Source organism: Dreissena polymorpha, chromosome 5, assembly GCF_020536995.1.
Source record: "Dreissena polymorpha isolate Duluth1 chromosome 5, UMN_Dpol_1.0, whole genome shotgun sequence".
Classification (NCBI taxonomy): domain Eukaryota; kingdom Metazoa; phylum Mollusca; class Bivalvia; order Myida; family Dreissenidae; genus Dreissena; species Dreissena polymorpha.
The window spans coordinates 15,107,648-15,128,514 of NC_068359.1; the positions used below are offsets into that span (position 1 = coordinate 15,107,648).

The 20,867-nt window shown below is 32.5% G+C and overlaps 1 long non-coding RNA gene across 2 annotated transcripts; it reads right to left on the bottom strand.

Moving 5' to 3' along the window:
* Positions 1-3,615: 3,615 nt before the first annotated feature.
* LOC127832579 (uncharacterized) lies at positions 3,616-11,676 on the bottom strand. 2 transcript variants are annotated; one of them, XR_008026971.1, is made up of 3 exons: positions 11,507-11,676; positions 3,997-4,046; positions 3,616-3,896 (listed from the first exon to the last, which is right to left on the bottom strand). It is a non-coding gene; the product is annotated as an uncharacterized LOC127832579 (long non-coding RNA). The 2 variants fall into 2 exon arrangements; XR_008026970.1 differs by lacking the exon at positions 3,997-4,046 and adding an exon at positions 11,407-11,456.
* Between the last annotated feature and the right edge of the window lie 9,191 nt (positions 11,677-20,867).

Genomic DNA, 20,867 nt, shown 5'->3' on the forward strand with positions numbered 1-20,867 from the left:
GTTTACAGATATTCAGGCAAGTTGAGATTTCATTGAAAAAAATATATGTCATTTCACAATATTCTTGAATGGAAACAGAAAAAAACACAGTTCAACGCACTTATTGTTGATATATAAAACAAAGTCTTTGTATGTAAAACTGTGTTGCTTCATGAGCAAAGAATTCAAAAAATGATCCTACACTACACTAGGTGAATATTGAAATTTTACAAAAAAAACTGACAGGAATGTTTAAAAATGGTGTCATGAAAAATACAAAATTCTATATGTACATGTAGCTACATCTTGTGTCAAAATTCTTAGCTTCATGTCCAAAACATTTATTGTTAAATGCAGAAATGTCTTTTCAAGGATATTATAGACCACCTTACTTATACGGAAGCATAGGAGCTGTTGAAGGAAATTGCTGCCAGATCACTGACAGCCTGTCCTGGCCCAGCTTGGACCATCCTCAAGCTAACCATGATGGTGTGTTTGCAAGAATTGTCCATTTGGTAGACCATGATGAAGACCAGCTTTGTTGTGGCATGGCCTGACAATACTGTACAAGCCAGAGACCAGTATGTTTACTGTTGTTGAATATTACCCATTTTTCATGTTTTTTTTTCTGTGGGCCTGTTTAACAGAATTAATAATGCACTTTATCTATTTCAAATATGTTATTTTTCTGTGGACTTTTTAACGGAATTATTAATGCATTTTGTCTATATCAAATTTTATTTGTCTGTAGGCCTGTTTAACGGAATAAGAAATGTATTTTATCTTTATCAAATATTGTTGCTTGTAATATGAATATAGAACACGTAAAACTACTCATGCAATTGTCTCAGCTTAAAATCAAAAGTGTAGAAAAATTAACTCATTTACTGTCGAAACAGTGGCCATTATGTTCCTGCATCTTAAAAGTTGGACAATAACAGCTATATATATAGATAGATATAAATAGATTTAGCAAGGAGTTTTGAGTTTTTTATGTGTTCATATTTTTCAGAAAAAGGGTTAAGTGGTGACTGATCCTCTCACCCTCCTTATCCAGGAAACATTTCGGAACAACGTGTTGGCACTGAAGATGTGGAGGACACAGATTGATCACAGTACATCCTTTGGATACATGGACACCTTAAACGTGACGACAACAAAACTGTACCTGCCTTTTTTTTGAAAGGAAGTAGTTAATAAAATTATTGTTAACAGCTTTTTTAGTCTTGTTGTTTAAGAATGCTTGCAACATTTAAGTGGATAAACGGTTGTTTTAAATTTGAATCTTCAGTAATGCATTCTTTATTAAATGATGTAATCTTATTTCTTTCAATATAGTGTAAATAATAAGAACATAATTATCCTTTGTATACAAAATGAAAACCAAGTTTACTGTTCTATTAATCATTATTTATTTATCTTGTTCTTTTGTCAGAAATATTACAGGGGCATACATACAGTATTCCTTAAATAAAAGGGGCAGTTCTTAGAAAATTAACATGTATTTTAGCAATGCATATTTAAACTTTTTCCAAAATTATAACCAGCAACAATATGTAAGTAGTATAATGTAACACAAATTAATACTATGAATTTACTACTGATTTTGCCGTGCCTGTCATCAAATATGTTTTACTGAAAGTTTCTTAAAAGATGTTATGTGGAAGACTTAATCAATCATTTAATAAATATTTGAGCCACGCTCTGGGAAAAGGGGGTTTAATGCATGTACTTAAGGTTGTCCAAGATTAGGCTGTGCAGACTGCACAGGCTAATCAGGGGCAACACTTTCCGCCTTATCTGGATTTTCTCTAAGAGACTCCATTTCAACAAAAAATACAATAAAGCAGCAATTGTCTGCCTGATTGGTATGATCAGCACAGGTTAATCTCGTACGACAATTTACGCACATGCATTATGCCCCATTTTCCCAGGGCAAGGCTCACCTATTTAGGTTTTAGCTTTCTATATGCTCTTTAACTTTTGAATCATGATGCAGTTTCATATAATAATGTATTATGAGTCGTTTTTAATTGATGCATATTCTTTTGTCCAGTGTTGAACTCAACATGTATTATAATAAGGTGTTCACTTAACATTCTTGCAGTAATGTTTTGCTGTGTAATATACATGTAATAATAAATCAAAATTGAACAACTATCTTCTTATTTCTTCATGTTATTTATTTAAACATTTTAAACCAAAACAACAAAATCCATAACATAATGAACACAAAACATAATACTTTATATTCATGAAACAAAACTATAATTGATAACATTTTGAATAAATGTTTCCAACTTTTAACATTTGACAGATCAAATTATTTCTGAATTCCACCAATTTTTTATTTATGGATAAACAGCACTTTATCATCTTTATGACAGTTTATGTAAGGCTATTACAATAAATGGTTGTTTATACACTGATAAACAATGGAAAACAATACATAATCTATATATAGCATTGTGCTTTGATGTCATTGTTAATGGAACATAAACAAATATGGTGTGCAGCACACACTCAACATTGACTATGGTAGCTTATACCTAAAAGAGTCAATAATTCCTGTTCATAGTCTTTACTTGTGACAAAAAATCAGGAAAATGCTGAGCCCAGTGTTTATTTAGCTATTTGCCAGACAAGGTTTTCACAAATTCTTCTGTTTCAGAGTGACCTATATCAACTACTTTGGATCCTCTATTGTAATAACAAAACAATTAATTCACCATGTTTGATCATGGGTCTCCCATAAAAAACTTAACACAAATCATGAAACATAACACCTATAAGAGTCAACAATTCCTGTTAATGGTCTTGACTTGTGACAAAAAAATCTGGAACTTGGTCCATTGTTTATGTAGTTATTTGCCAGACTTATTCTTCTTTTTAAGAGTGATCTATGATTGAATACTTTGGATCCTATATTTTTTTAACAAAACAATTCACAATACCTCACACACTTAAAACTCAAATACATATTCTCATGGCATTTCAGGGCACTTGTATGCTATGTTCATCAGTATTTTATCAATGATATTTCTGCCCTATGTTTATAAGCAGTTCACTTATTAAAATCACATTTTATCACTATGATGATGACAGGACAGTCGACCATAATGTCACACATTTGGTCACGCCTTCATATTACACAAATAAATTCAAGCATCATTTCAAATACTAAAGTCATCTACTGACTTAAAAAACAGCCAGGGTCACACATGCACTTTCATACTCAATGGTATACATCCTATAAAACCATGCTGCCAAATTCACACAACATGTTCCTACCCATAGTCAGTTATCATTGATTTCAGCTTTGTCAATTTTTTAATTCATAATAATGGTATGTTGAAGTTAGTTAAAACAACATAGTTACATACACCATGTACCAATTTGTATGAGTAAATCTTCATATTGTTTCCGGGTGACCTATTGGATATTGCAGCTCCTCATTAGCCGCAGGTGGATATATAAGGGGCAATTGTAGAGGCAATCAGCTTTGGATAAGCTGAATCAAAAAGGAACTTTGATCGAAGGGTTTTTTCCTTGATGATCTCTGTGTACTCATTGCATGTATGTGAATCCCTTCTTTTCATTGATTGGCAACACCGTCCAATTGTTGGCTGCCTTCAATTTACTCTGAAATAACATATAATCATATTTGTAATTTTGAAATGTACACTAAAACTTATCATAAAAACTATGTATGAAAGTTGTTTGCTATTTTAAACATTATTTTATTCATATCATGCCAATCAGGTAACATACCAATACTTTTCTGGGCTACTTGATTCACCAGTATTAACTTATGAACCTACCAATACTTTTCTGGGCTACTTGATTCACCAGTATTAACTTATGAACCTACCAATACTTTTCTGGGCTACTTGATTCACCAGTATTAACTTATGAACCTACCAATACTTTTTTTGGCTACTTGATTCACCAGTATTAACTTATGAACCTACCAATACTTTTCTGGGCTACTTGATTTACCAGTATTAACTTATGAACCTACCAATACTTTTCTGGGCTACTTGATTCACCAGTATTAACTTATGAACCTACCAATACTTTTCTGGGCTACTTGATTCACCAGTATTAACTTATTAACCTACCAATACTTTTCTTGGCTTCTTGATTCACCAGTATGAGCTTATTATATGATGAAGTTATCATACTTGAGTCACTAACTGACAATTACTGTACTACTAGAGATTGGAGCAGAATGGCATTGAAATAATTTCATGACCAATCACCATGCAAGTTATCTGAACGGTTCAGAAAACAATCCAGCTATCGGATATCCTCTGGTTTTCATAACATAAAAAGTTTCTGGTAAAAATAATGATAAAGCAATTATATTACCAAGGAACTTTAGGAAGCACATAGAATCTTATTGAATATAAATATATTATTTTATCAATTAAAATATTCTAAGACAGGGTTGTTTGCATACTCTAAGTAAGATGTTATCTCTCCAATTCCTGACACATGACCAGGTGTGGTACTTCCTTGTGACACAAATGACAGGCCAGGACCTGGCGGGGGCTGATGACCGTGCATAGGTGAAGAGTTTGTTGATCTAACATTATGCTGAACAGTCAAACTTGCAATAGTTTGGCCAGCACGTCTTCCTAAATACCTTAAAAAGAAGGTTTGTTTTAGAATATAAAATTGATCACATATCAATTTAAAGAAACAACAAAATTGATGTTAAAATAAGGGAATAAACTGTGTAATCATATTATCATATCATGATAATTGATTACATAATATAACATATACATTTGCATATCAGTATATTTTATAATATAATATATACCGAATAAATTAATCATTCATCATTTATCATTAATTTCATGCTTCATTTGACTCGTGTTGGAGTGTTCCTTGTAAGTTATAACGAATTCATTAAATTTATACGAACATCTTGGCATAGGGGCATAAAGGCTTATTTTAAAACGCGCAATGAACAAATTATGTTTTCAGTTCGTATCTGGTTTCGTTGCAGAGTAAAATATCCATACAATAAAACTAAATACCTATCCAAACTTTTGCTAAAATTCCTTTGTAAACAGGCAACACTTGCCAAAAACTAAACGTAGCCTCTAAAATATGACTTACATTTCGTGTGTTTAAGCCATTACCCTGTCTTCGTCTCTTCCAACGATCCTCCTATGGTTCTGCAAACACTTAGTTTTGTCGCCAAGATTGAATAAATTCGAGCGATGTCGCTGGCTCCGGCTTTTGTTTCTCTTTTTTTATATTTTCGATCACAGAAATGAGATGCATTGTTTGTAAACCAAAAGCGGATTAGCGCAGCGCGCATGCGCATGCTGCATTCTGGTATACTAGTTGGGATCCCATTCACAATTTCTGACTAAAAATAACTCATTTCGCGTCTGAGACGCTTTATAATTTTCAGGTTTTCAAATCGTCAAAAGTTGCATTTAATGGAAATTTTAGAGCATGGAAACAATTTGGTATTTTTTTTTTAAGCAAATATCATAACTACAATGAAAATTTGCAAATCCGAAACATTTTTTTTCAATTTTGTCAATTTATCAAAGTGTGAACAAGTCCCTTTGATGATGATGGTAATGATGATGATAATGATGATGAAGATGATGATGATGGTGGTGTAGGTGGTGGTGGTGATGGTGGTGTTGGTGGTTATGATTATGATGATGATGATGATGATGATGATGACAATGAAGATGATGATAATGATAATTATGATGATAATGATGGTAATGTTTATGATGACGATGATGAAGAAGATGTTCTTTATTGTGGTGATAGTGGTGAAGATGTTTTCATCAAACTGATCGCATATTGTCTTAAAGGGGCTTGTTCACACTTAAATTGCATTTTTTTGAAGTTTTTCATTTAATGCTTTTAATTGATAAATTTAAGCATCGCAAATAACGTGCTCCAGTATAAAACAAAAATAAAATTAAAATAAGAAAGAAAAAAGTAAGCCGCACCAAGGCTCGAACCACTGACTCTTGGATCGGTTTTTTCCCCGACTAAATATAGATTTTAATTATAAATTTAAATATAAACACGCATTGTGACAACAACAACAACAACAAATATGGCGGAATCTGTATTGTCAAACACGGAAGAAGAAGGTAAAATATGTTTTTTTATTGTAAAACTCAATAGTGCGTATGATTTGTTTTTTATAAAAGTAGATTAAAATAGTATAACTGATCAAATGATTCGTTTTCGTGACATAAGTATATGCATATACATCACAGAACGCGTAAATACTGATTCTCTCGTTTACACTTATGTTACAGACAGAGACTAAAATTAAAAGCCAAGTTGAATACAGAATTAACTTAAGTATTCGCGCAAATACATTAAATTTATCATTAGCCTTGGAGTACTGAGATCATTTAAACATTACAGTATCTTTTTCTTTCCTCATAACTGACAGTGACAGCATTATTTGTTGGCAGGCAATTCAAGATGCTGTGCATTTATTGACATATTCATTATTGTGTGTTATATGACAATGACATTTATTATTAACTAAAATGCATTTGAATGGTACTGGTAGTTTATTAATTTAAACCCAAAACTCATAGTTAACCCTTTAAGCGCTGGAACCGAATTTTGAAGGCCTTTGCAAACAGTTTGGATCCAGATGAGACGCCACAGAACGTGGCGTCTCATCAGGATCCAAACTATTTGCTATTCTGATAGTATTCTTTGAAAAAAAATCGAAGAAATGGCTAATTTTAGAAATTAAGCGGATGACATTTTAGCAGATGTCAAATTTCCCAGCATGCAAAGGGTTAAAATGTATTTATATCAGTTTCTTCTGCACAGCTATTTTATAAATAAACTGAATAACCAAAATATTTTTGAAAATAGTAACACAGTTTAGTAATTCATGGCATCAAATGCATGTAGCTGGCGCCAGATAACTCGCCCCAATACCAACTTGCCCCAAAACAAACTCGCATCAAACATATGGTCACTCGCTCCAACCAAGTGACAACTCGCCCCAATTTATTTTCGTGCATCTGATTGTTTCTTTATTTAAAGTATTTTATCTTCATATTCTTTGTTAATTTAGCAAAGCAGGTATATATTTTGATAAATGTGTATTTCAACAGTACATTGTATTTTGAATAAATCAAATACAGGTTATCTGAAATGCATGTATCATTATATTTGTAAAAGCCAAGAATATTCTGGATATTCATCTTTTTTCAATTGTTTTGAATATCCTCAAGATTTGATTTCCTGAATGTCGAAGAACACTTATTAGATAATAATACCACATATTTACAACTCACTTTTTTTATAGAGACCATAAACAGTTTTAAAAAGTGGTTTAAATTGTGTATTTACTTTTTCAATAGGATACAACCATAATTAAACCAAGAAGTTTATGAAGAAGGGATCACTGGATTTTGTCACTTTGGTACAAGAATCAGACAAGGTATACTTATCTAGCTGCATTTTTTCTGTTGATTTCATTTGAGAATATTGAAATAATTTGTGGATAATGTTTTCAGATATTCAGGCAAGTTGAGATTTCATTGAAAAAAATATATGTCATTTCACAATATTCTTGAATGGAAACAGAAAAAAAAACACAGTTCAACGCACTTATTGTTGATATATAAAACAAAGTCTTTGTATGTAAAACTGTGTTGCTTCATGAGCAAAGAATTTAAAAAATGATCCTACACTACACTAGGTGAATATTGAAATTTTACAAAAAAAACTGACAGGAATGTTTAAAAATGGTGTCATGAAAAATACAAAATTCTATATGTACATGTAGCTACATCTTGTGTCAAAATTCTTAGCTTTATGTCCAAAACATTTATTGTTAAATGCAGAAATGTCTTTTCAAAGATATCATAGACCACCTTACTTATACGGAAGCATAGGAGCTGTTGAAGGAAATTGCTGCCAGACAGTCAGCAGCTATCACTGACAGCCTGTCCTGGCCCAGATTGGACCATCCTCAAGCTAACCATGATGGTGCGTTTGCAAGAATTGTCCATTTGGTAGACCATGATGAAGACCAGCTTTGTTGTGGCATGGCCTGACAATACTGTACAAGCCAGAGACCAGTATGTTTACTGTTGTTGAATATGACCCATTTTTCATGTTTATTTTTTCTGTGGGCCTGTTTAACAGAATTAATAATGCACTTTATCTATTTCAAATATGTTATTTTTCTGTGGACTTTTTAACGGAATTATTAATGCATTTTGTCTATATCAAATATTGTATTTGTCTGTAGGCCTGTTTAACGGAATAAGAAATGCATTTTATCTTTATCAAATATTGTTGCTTGTAATATGAATATAGAACACGTAAAACTACTCATGCAATTGTCTCAGCTTAAAATCAAAAGTGTAGAAAAATTAACTCATTTATTGTCGAAACAGTGGCCATTATGTTCCTGCATCTTAAAAGTTGGACAATAACAGCTAATATATATATATATATATATATATATATATATATATATATCTATATATATATATATATATAGATAGATAGATTTAGCAAGGGGTTTTGAGTTTTTTATGTGTTCATATTTTTCAGAAAAAGGGTTAAGTGGTGACTGATCCTCTCACCCTCCTTATCCAGGAAACATTTCGGAACAACGTGTTGGCATTGAAGATGTGGAGGACACAGATTGATCACAGTACATCCTTTGGATACATGGACACCTTCAACGTGACGACAACAAAACTGTACCTGCCTTTTTTTTGAAAGGAAGTAGTTAATAAAATTATTGTTAACAGCTTTTTTAGTCTTGTTGTTTAAGAATGCTTGCAACATTTAAGTGGATAAACGGTTGTTTTAAATTTGAATCTTCAGTAATGCATTCTTTATTAAATGATGTAATCTTATTTCTTTCAATATAGTGTAAATAATAAGAACATAATTATCCTTTGTATACAAAATGAAAACCAAGTTTACTGTTCTATTAATCATTATTTATTTATCTTGTTCTTTTGTCAGAAATATTACAGGGGCATACATACAGTATTCCTTAAATAAAAGGGGCAGTTCTTAGAAAATTAACGTTCATTTTAGCAATGCATATTCAAACTTTTTCCACAATTATAACCAGCAACAATATGTAAGTAGTATAATGTAACACAAATTAATACTATGAATTTACTACTGATTTTGCCGTGCCTGTCATCAAATATGTTTTACTGAAAGTTTCTTAAAAGATGTTATGTGGAAGACTTAATCAATCATATAATAAATATTTGAGCCACGCTCTGGGAAAAGGGGGTTTAATGCATGTACTGAAGGTTGTCCAAGATTAGGCTGTGCAGACTGCACAGGCTAATCAGGGGCAACACTTTCCGCCTTATCTGGATTTTCTCTAAGAGACTCCATTTCAACAAAAAATACAATAAAGCAGCAATTGTCTGCCTGATTGGTATGATCAGCACAGGTTAATCTCGTACGACAATTTACGCACATGCATTATGCCCCATTTTCCCAGGGCAAGGCTCACCTATTTAGGTTTTAGCTGTCTTTATGCTCTTTAACTTTTGAATCATGATGCAGTTTTATATAATAATGTATTATGAGTCGTTTTTAATTGATGCATATTCTTTTGTTCAGTATTGAACTCAACATGTATTATAATAAGGTGTTCACTTAACATTCTTGCAGTAATGTTTTGCTGTGTAATATACATGTAATAATAAATCAAAATCGAACAACTAGCTTCTTATTTCTTCATGTTATTTATTTAAACATTTTAAACCAAAACAACAAAATCCATAACATAATGAACACAAAACATAATACTTTATATTCATGAAACAAAACTATAATTGATAACATTTTGAATAAATGTTTCCAACTTTTAACATTTGACAGATCAAATTATTTCTGAATTCCACCAATTTTTTATTTATGGATAAACAGCACTTTATCATCTTTATGACAGTTTATGTAAGGCTATTACAATAAATGGTTGTTTATACACTGATAAACAATGGAAAACAATACATAATCTATATATAGCATTGTGCTTTGATGTCATTGTTAATGGAACATAAACAAATATGGTGTGCAGCACACACTCAACATTTACTATGGTAGCTTATACCTAAAAAAGGTCAATAATTCCTGTTCATAGTCTTTACTTGTGACAAAAAATCAGGAAAATGCTGAGCCCAGTGTTTATTTAGCTATTTGCCAGACAAGGTTTTCACAAATTCTTCTGTTTCAGAGTGACCCATATCAACTACTTTGGATCCTCTATTGTAATAACAAAACAATTTATTCACCATGTTTGATCATGGGTCTCCCATAAAAAACTTAACACAAATCATGAAACATAACACCTATAAGAGTCAACAATTCCTGTTAATGGTCTTGACTTGTGACAAAAAAATCTGGAACTTGGTCCATTGTTTATGTAGTTATTTGCCAGACTTATTCTTCTTTTTCAGAGTGATCTATGATTGAATACTTTGGATCCTATATTTTTTTAACAAAACAATTCACAATACCTTACTAAAACTCAAATACATATTCTCATGGCATTTCAGGGCACTTGTATGCTATGTTCATCAGTATTTTATCAATGATATTTCTGCCCTATGTTTATAAGCAGTTCACTTATTAAAATCACATTTTATCACTATGATGATGACAGGACAGTCGACCATAATGTCACACATTTGGTCACGCCTTCATATTACACAAATAAATTCAAGCATCATTTCAAATACTAAAGTCATCTACTGACTGAAAAAACAGCCAGGGTCACACATGCACTTTCATACGCAATGGTATACATCCTATAAAACCATGCTGCCAAATTCACACAACATGTTCCTACCCATAGTCAGTTATCATTGATTTCAGCTTTGTCAATTTTTTAATTCATAATAATGGTATGTTGAAGTTAGTTAAAACAACATAGTTACATACACCATGTACCAATTTGTATGAGTAAATCTTCATATCGTTTCCGGGTGACCTATTGGATATTGCAGCTCCTCATTAGCCGCAGGGGCAATTGTAGAGGCAATCAGCTTTGGATAAGCTGAATCAAAAAAGAACTTTGATCGAAGGGTTTTTTCCTTGATGATCTCTGTGTACTCATTGCATGTATGTGTATCCCTTCTTTTCATTGATTGGCACCACCGTCCAATTGTTGGCTGCCTTCAATTTACTCTGAAATAACATATAATCATATTTGTAATTTTGAAATGTACACTAAAACTTATCATAAAAACTATGTATGAAAGTTGTTTGCTATTTTAAACATTATTTTATTCATATCATGCCAATCAGGTAACATACCAATACTTTTCAGGGCTACTTGATTCACCAGTATTAACTTATGAACCTACCAATACTTTTCTGGGCTACTTGGTTCACCAGTATTAACTTATGAACCTACCAATACTTTTCTGGGCTACTTGATTCACCAGTATTAACTTATGAACCTACCAATACTTTTTTTGGCTACTTGATTCACCAGTATTAACTTATGAACCTACCAATACTTTTCTGGGCTACTTGATTCACCAGTATTAACTTATGAACCTACCAATACTTTTCTGGGCTACTTGATTCACCAGTATTAACTTATGAACCTACCAATACTTTTCTGGGCTACTTGATTCACCAGTATTAACTTATTAACCTACCAATACTTTTCTTGGCTTCTTGATTCACCAGTATGAGCTTATTATATGATGAAGTTATCATACTTGAGTCACTACCTGACAATTACTGTACTACTAGAGATTGGAGCAGAATGGCATTGAAATAATTTCATGACCAATCACCATGCAAGTTATCTGAACGGTTCAGAAAACAAACCAGCTATCGGATATCCTCTGGTTTTCATAACATAAAAAGTTTCTGGTAAAAAAAATGATAAAGCAATTATATTACCAAGGAACTTTAGGAAGCACATAGAATCTTATTGAATATAAATATATTATTTTATCAATTAAAATATTCTAAGACAGGGTTGTTTGCATACTCTAAGTAAGATGTTATCTGTCCAATTCCTGACACATGACCAGGTGTGGTACTTCCTTGTGACACAAATGACAGGCCAGGGCCTGGCGGGGGCTGATGACCGTGCATAGGTGAAGAGTTTGTTGATCTAACATTATGCTGAACAGTCAAACTTGCAATAGTTTGGCCAGCACGTCTTCCTAAATACCTTAAAATGAAGGTTTGTTTTAGAATATAAAATTGATCACATATCAATTTAAAGAAACAACAAAATTGATGTTAAAATAAGGGAATAAACTGTGTAATCATATTATCATATCATGATAATTGATTACATAATATAACATATACATTTGCATACCAGTATATTTTATAATATAATATATACCGAATAAATTAATCATTCATCATTTATCATTAATTTCATGCTTCATTTGACTCGTGTTGGAGTGTTCCTTGTAAGTTATAACGAATTCATTAAATTGATACGAACATCTTGGCATAGGGGCATAAAGGCTTATTTTAAAACGCGCAATGAACAAATTATGTTTTCAGTGCGTATCTGGTTTCGTTGCAGAGTAAAATATCCATACAATAAAACTAAATACCTATCCAAACTTTTGCTAAAATTCCTTTGTAAACAGGCAACACTTGCCAAAAACTAAACGTAGCCTCTAAAATATGACTTACATTTCGTGTGTTTAAGCCATTACCCTGTCTTCGTCTCTTCCAACGATCCTCCTATGGTTCTGCAAACACTTAGTTTTGTCGCCAAGATTGAATAAATTCGAGCGATGTCGCTGGCTCCGGCTTTTGTTTCTCTTTTTGTTATATTTTCGATCACAGAAATGAGATGCATTGTTTGTAAACCAAAAGCGGATAAGCGCAGCGCGCATGCGCATGCTGCATTCTGGTATACTAGTTGGGATCCCATTCACAATTTCTGACTAAAAATAACTCATTTCGCGTCTGAGACGCTTTATAATTTTCAGGTTTTCAAATCGTCAAAAGTTGCATTTAATGGAAATTTTAGAGCATGGAAACAATTTGGTATTTTTTTAAAGCAAATATCATAACTACAATGAAAATTTGCAAATCCGAAACATTTTTTTTTCAATTTTGTCAATTTATCAAAGTGTGAACAAGTCCCTTTAAAGGGATCTTTTCACGCTTTGGTAAATTGACAAAATTGAAAAAAGTTGTTTCAGATTCGCAAATTTTCGTTTTAGTTATGATATTTGTGAGGAAACAGTAATACTGGACATTTACCATGGTCTAATATAGCCATTATATGCATCTTTTGACGATTTTAAAACCTAAAAATTATAAAGCGTTGCAACGCGAAACGATTGAATAATTTGGAGAGTTCTGTTTTTGTCGTTAAATTTTGTGAAACTACGAAGATTGCTTATATAAGGTATAAAATACGTCAAGTATGTGTACTTGGCGGAATAGCTCAGTAGGTTAAAGCGTTTTTACTTCAGGACTCTGGCAGGACTCCAGGGGTCACTGGTTCGAAACCTGGTCCGGGCAATGTTCTTTTCCTTTTTTTAATTTTATTCTTGATTTTTTACTGGAGCTTTTACGATCCAATGTTTACATTTAATGATATAAAGCATTTAATGAATAAGTTATAAAATGCCAAAATCTGTGAAAAGGCCCCTTTAAGTCTTCGGCAATCATAACGATTGTATGGACCATAATGATTGCAATTTCCATGATTGCCACACTGCTGCAATAATTGATGGGGATGCTTTCGATTATGAATTCGTTGATTTTAATTAAATATTTTGACGAATGACGACGTGGAGAAAATCGGATAATGATGATGAACGGATGATGCTAATAATTCTTTTGTAGCATATGATGATGAATAGTAAAATGATGATGATGTTTTTGCTGATACTTCTGATAATAATGCTTATGTTGATGATGATAATGATGAAAATGATGATGATGATGATGCTGATGATGATGGTGGTGGTGGTTATAGTGATGGTGGTGGTAGTGGTGCTGCTGCTGCTGATAATGATGATGATGATGATGATGACGACGATGTCGATGATGATGATGATGACGACGACAACGACGACGACGATGTCGATGATGATGATGATGAGGATGATGATGATGATGATGATGATGATGATTATGATTATGATGATGATGATGATGATGATACTATTTATTTTGCTGATTATTCCGACCTTGTTTTTGCAGTATCGGACATAAATTGTGTACGGTTGTCGACAGTCTTCGTGAACGCTGTGGAATGCTCCTCAAGCAAGGATCTGAGTTTCCAGTTCATAGGTTACAATACAAATTTGACAGTCCACTTAGCAGAATGTCTGAAACAGGTAACTTCGTGCGATCTCATGGACAAGACGCTCAGCGAAAATTACACTATTTCTATAAAAGGAAATGGCTGGATTTTGATGATAATTAACCTCAGTGAATACACGTACGGCACGTATAAATGCTGCGAGATCTACACCCCAGAAAACTGCAACAGCACGGAAATAATGCCAAATACTATCGACGTGACTACAAGATCCATATCAAGCACAACTGTGCCAAATACTATCGACGTGACTACAGGATCCATATCAAGCACAACTGTGCCAAATACTATCGACGTGACTACAGGATATGTACCAAGCACAACTGAGACCGGTATGTGTATGTTGAGGTAGATGAGCATTACTTTCATGCATTATAAAAATATATTAAAACATTTTAGTATCTCGTTTATGTATAAGTGTTATTTTAATATTTATTTATAAATTGTTTTTAATATATATTTATAAATTGTATCGTGATAAATTTGTTAAATTAACCTAAAAGCAATTTGGAAATTTCCTTATTTCTTTCATTTTTCCACAATCCAATCACAATACATGTATATCACTATGTTATTTCATTGAATATAATAACTATGTAAATCGCTTTACAAATAACACAGACGATGTTAATAGAGGCTCTAGTCGATCATTAAGCTTTTTTCACAATGAGCCCTCGTTTTGTCTGTAAGAAGTATTGAGTTGTGTTTAATGACAGTTAAGACTATTACATCGTTAGTGCATTTATGAAATAAATAAGTGAAATATAGAGGGTAAGAAAGTTATTATCTTGTAGATGATGTCTGTCGGTGTCTTTCTGAAATCAGTTCAAGTTCTCAAGACGTTAAGTCAGGTGACGTGTCTGTCATTCTGATCTTAGCCGCGAGCATCATCTATCTTGTACTTCTTCTTGTAGTGTTCTTCACCTTCAGGAGCAGGATGCTTCTGCGGAGGTAAGATGCCATTTTACATTCTATACATAGATGGTGACGTCACTACGTTATTGTCACCTCTATACTAAGACGCATCGTATTCCCCTGGGAACCGTTTCTTAAAACTACTACGTTCAAAAATTATGCGTAAGTGCAAAACGTTCAGTTAATAGCGTTTCTATAAACTTCGTAAGGTTACGTTTACCGTATTTTTGCCCGTAAAGTTACGTGTGCTCAAAGGCTCACGTAACTCAGTAATTTAGCGTAAATATGGCGGCGTATGCACCGATATTTCGGAGAACCGAACGTAGACTACGGAATCTACGAGCGCAACATCATTTTAGTTAATTTAAACCTTTATCTATATTAAGATCTTGGTAGGGCATGGGAAGATACTGTAACGGAAATCCTGCGTTGATTGTGCAGGATCTATTGTGTATGATTGTGGATTGGAGTTTTGCTAAAAGAGGAAATTTTACATGTTCGAATCGATTGTTGTTATGATTTTCCTTTTGACAATTCATTCAACTTTCGTTTTGAACAAGGCTTTATCCATCACAAAACGCCAAGTTGAACTTAACGAATGTGACGTTTGCTGAGTGATAGAATTGATTCATTGTAAACATGGGTAAAAGTCTACTTTTTCTGTAAAAATTATGTATTATAAGTGTATAATCTACGTTTTTGTAAATAGTTGCATTTATATTATACTGCTGTGTCAATGAATGACAATTATACAGTAATCTGTGCTAATATTAATTCAATTAATTTTAGCACAGATTACTGTATAATTGTCATTCATTGACACAGCAGTATAATATAAATGCAACTGTTTACAAAAACGTAGATTACTGTATACAATTTTAATTGATATGTCAACAGCGCTTCTTATAAATGTGTATACGATTGTCACTTTATTGTTGACTTTGGCACATTTAAAGTTTAAGCAGAAGTTCTGCATCAAGATCCATTTCTTTGGAAATAATATCATGCATATAGCATTTTGTCAAAACTGCGTAAAATAAAATATACTGTAGAGACTGTGAAATACAACCTGTCGACATGTTAGCTCAGTTGAGTTTGATTGGTCTTTGTCAGCTCTGGTACTACTTGAAAGTTCCCTGGGTACTCTTATGTATGCTACAATATACCCTGGGTACAGAAAATATACTTAAACATACCCAGGAATACTTAGGCTAAATCTGCTGTTGTTGGCTCTATTTTCAAATTAATAATGTTTCTGTTTACATTCTGTGAAATGGCCTCCGCGATGATATTATCGAAACTCGTACTTAAAAAAGCATATTGAGTTAGGTTTTGTTCAAAGAGGATTTTGTTTCGTATTCTGAAGTGCGTTTGATGACATCAGATTTTAGGCAGGAATAAAACTCTATACCCAGGGTGCATTGAAGTGTACTTAAGAGTACCCCGGGTACTTTTAAGTAGTACGGGGCCAACAATGACCAATCAAGCTTCAGTTGTTTAAGCGCTGCAATTATTAACTGGAAGTAAAGGTCAAGGCTCACACACTTGACTTACTTTGCGCAATAATTATTGTAACAACTTAAACTTAAGTTATCTGAATATTAATAATGGCTAATTTTAAAGTAGGTTTGAAAAGTTTTCACTGTTGAAGTAAATTTACTGAAAACATGTATTGAAATGTACCAAATATGTCATTTTATACAAAAACTGTCAAAACACTATGACTTTTAAACCAATGAGATTTGTTTTTGGTAAGTTACAGTTGTAAGATGCTCAAAGTTGTATTTTTAGCGAGGCTGTTCTCGGAGAGAGAAAACCCGAGCTATTGTCATAGCCAGCTAGTTGTCCAACGTCCGCCCGTCCGCTGTAGGCAATGTGCTAAAACCTTAACATTTGGCTCTAAAATCAAAGTGCTTCCACCTTCAACTTTGAAACTTCATATGTAGATGCACTTTGATGAGTTCTAAACACCACACCCATTTTGGGTCACTAGGTTATAGGTAAATGTCACTGTGACCTCTACAAAAATATAAAATTCTGACAAGCTTTCACAGCCCAGCGTGGCACCAGATATGCGGTGCTCTTTTTAATATCAGATTTCATCGGTAATCAATCATATTAATATCATATTGATGGCAAAACTTTGTTGTTGCTGTATGCTTTACAATCATTTTTTTCTGAGTTTTTAGGTTTTTTACAAAGAAATTTTAGAACACAAACCAATGGGACAATACAAAATCATTTCATTTTGTTTTATATATGGTATCATCAGCATTCAAAATTTTTAATTTTATTATTATAAATGCAGTTGCCACGAAGAAAAAGTGTCAAATTTTAACTAAGGTCATTGTTAATCTTTACTGTCTGAAATATTTAATTACTAATTTTAAGATTATTTTTTAGTTTCCTATAAACCATATGGACACATTAAATGCAGTTTGATTCATATGTTCAAATAAAATTGTTATGCCATAAGAAGTTATTTAGAACCTTTTTTCTTTATAGGTGGTCACACAGATTGACAGAAAACTATCAACAATCATTTTTTTCCAATATCTTTGAACACATTTCTTTAAACTCTATTCTGTGTTTTTGTACATACTGTAATGTCAATTTATACCATTTAAAGTTCTATAATAATTCTGTAAACATTGCAAAACCCACTTTATTTTATCTTATATTGTGAAAAGCAATGCTGCGAATTTTCTCATTTTTTTACATTCAGTTATTTTATACCATTTTTTGTTGGGAAATATTAGAATAAGGTATACTGTCTTTATTATTATAAGTAAATGTATTGTTTTAATGTTTTAAATCCATTAACTTGTACAAATAAATAAGAAACATAAAATAGACAATGTTTGTGTTGTGTAGAGCATTTACTACCATTGCAATAAAATAATTTAAATAATACCATTTTTGTTTCTTCACTTTTAACACGATAGTTATGCATAATATTCACATTAGGTTATTTGTCAAAAACATAACGTATAAGACAATATAAATTCAAAAGAAGTTGTTTGTATTGCACTAAATAAAGCTTTTTGCGGACATGTATGGTATCAGTGTATGTGTTTAAAAATCAATTGAAAAAAACTATTACAGATTTGAACTGAAAAAAAAACAACAGATTTAACATATTCTCATAATTATGTATCTTTCCCAAACACATGAAAAAACATTTGAATAGCACAATTTTTACTGATTATTTTTAAAAAATGTAATAGAATTTTAATATCAAGAATATGGACACATATTTTTAATAGCATAATTATTAGGAACTTGCAAGAATAAATTGTGTCATCCTGACATGATTCAACCAGAAAAATTTAACTTCATAAAAATAGGAACATTTAAAAATGGTTTGCTTTCTCCCTGTGTTTTGTTCATATGTACATTAAGCCAGATGTGTAAAACTTTTCCATGAATTTAAATTGATGCATTAGTTTCCATTAGTGAATAGCATTATGTTTAAGTATATTATGAGTGACTGAACTTTTTATGTCCCCCACTATAGTTGTGGGGGACATATTGTTTTTGCCCTGTCCGTTGGCTGGTTGGTCTGTTGGTTGGTTGGTCTGTTGGTTGGTTTGCACCAACTTTAACATTTTGCAATAACGTTTGCTATATTGAAGATAGCAACTTCATATTTGGCATGCATGTGTATCTCATAAAGCTGCACATTTTGAGTGGTGAAAGGTCAAGGTCAAGGTTATCCTTCAAGGTCAGAGGTCAAATATATGTGGCCCAAATCGCTTATTTTATGAATACTTTTGCAACATTGAAGATAGCAACTTGATATTTGGCATGCATGTGTATCTCATGAAGCTGCACATTTTGAGTGGTAAAAGGTCAAGGTCAAGGTCATCCTTCAAGGTCAGAGGTCAAATATATTTGGCCCAAATCGCCTATTTTATGAATACTTTTGCAATATTGAAGATAGCAACTTGATATTTGGCATGCATGTGTATCTCATGGAGCTGCACATTTTGTGTGGTGAAAGGTCAAGGTCATCCTTCAAGGTCAGAGGTCAAATATATGTGGCCCAAATCGCTTATTGTATGAATACTTTTGCAATATTGAAGAAAGCAACTTGATATTTGGCATGCATGTGTATCTCATGGAGCTGCACATTTTGAGTGGTGAAATGTCAAGGTCAAGGTCATCCGTTAAGGTCAAATATATGGGTCAAATTGCTCATGTAATGTCATTTCTGCAATATTGAAGCTAGCAAAATTATATTTGAAATGCGTGTGTATCTCAAGGAGCTGCACATTTTGAGTGGTTAAGGGTCAAGGTCAAGGTCATCCTTCAAGGTCAAACGTCATATAGGGGGACATTGTGTTTCACAAACACATCTTGTTCACAAATATTTCAGTCATTGTGTTGGTAAAGCATGTAAAGTGATTCAGGTTTACGCAAGTGCCCGCTTGTCATACCAATTACCCCATACCAATGACTCAGGATGGATCCCAATTTCTCAAATTTTGTATTTAGAACTAATCACAACTGGTACATACCCTGACATATATTTCACCAATCCATGCATTTTTTAAAAATATTAAACAAAAAATATAATATAATTATATATGTGAAGAAGCATACTTTATGATAATTACAAATGCCTATTGTCTCAAATTAATAGTAGCATTCATGGACAATGTTAATTTATCACAGAAAAAAGATTCTCATTTCAAATGAATTTATGAGTAAAAATCTGTTTTTTTTTATATTTTGCACACAAGTATAAATATAAACATGGTAAAAACATAATGTTGATTGTTATACAATTATCTAGAAGTGCGACAAGTGAATACAAGCTACAGAGTTTGTTAATTCTTCTAAAACCATACTGTACTAATGTACATTATCATTGATCAGTAAATGAAATTTAAAAAAAATACTACATTCTTTACAGAGGCCATTGCTGATGTTCTTCTCATTATAGGACATTACATTTGTAATTCATTGACGCACTAAACATAATCAAAGATACCCTTCCAGTAAATTGAATTCCTGTCAGGAAACTCCTTGATTATGTTTCTGTAAATTCAGATGTGTAAGCTACAATACACATGCCTGTCTTCTCAGTATAATCCATCCATTTATTTCCAGTTTGCTCCAGCAATTCCAGTTTGAAATATATCTGACTAACCTTCGTAAAAGATTTGCTTCAGTAAGAACCATCTCTTCTGTTTTAACAAAGATCATATCCAGCACAACAAAGAGACGATGCGGCTAATTCCGTACGGGCGTCTAATTTCGTACACTATTAATTTATTGTTTATATCTTCTTAGTTTGGTTACACAACACTGAATTAAAGGGGCCTTTTCACAGATTTTGGCATTTTTTAATTCATTCATTAAATGCTTTATATTGATAAATGTAAACATTGGATCGTAAAGGCTTCAGTAAAAAATCAAGAATAAAATTAAAAAAAGAAAAAGAACATTGCCCGGAGCAGGTTTCGAACCAGTGACCCCTGGAGTCCTGCCAGAGTCCTGAAGTAAAAACGCTTTAGGCTACTGAGCTATTCCGCCGACCACACATACTTGACGTATTTTATACCTTATATAAGCAATCTTCGTAGTTTCACAAAATTTAACGACAAAAACAGAACTCTCCAAATTA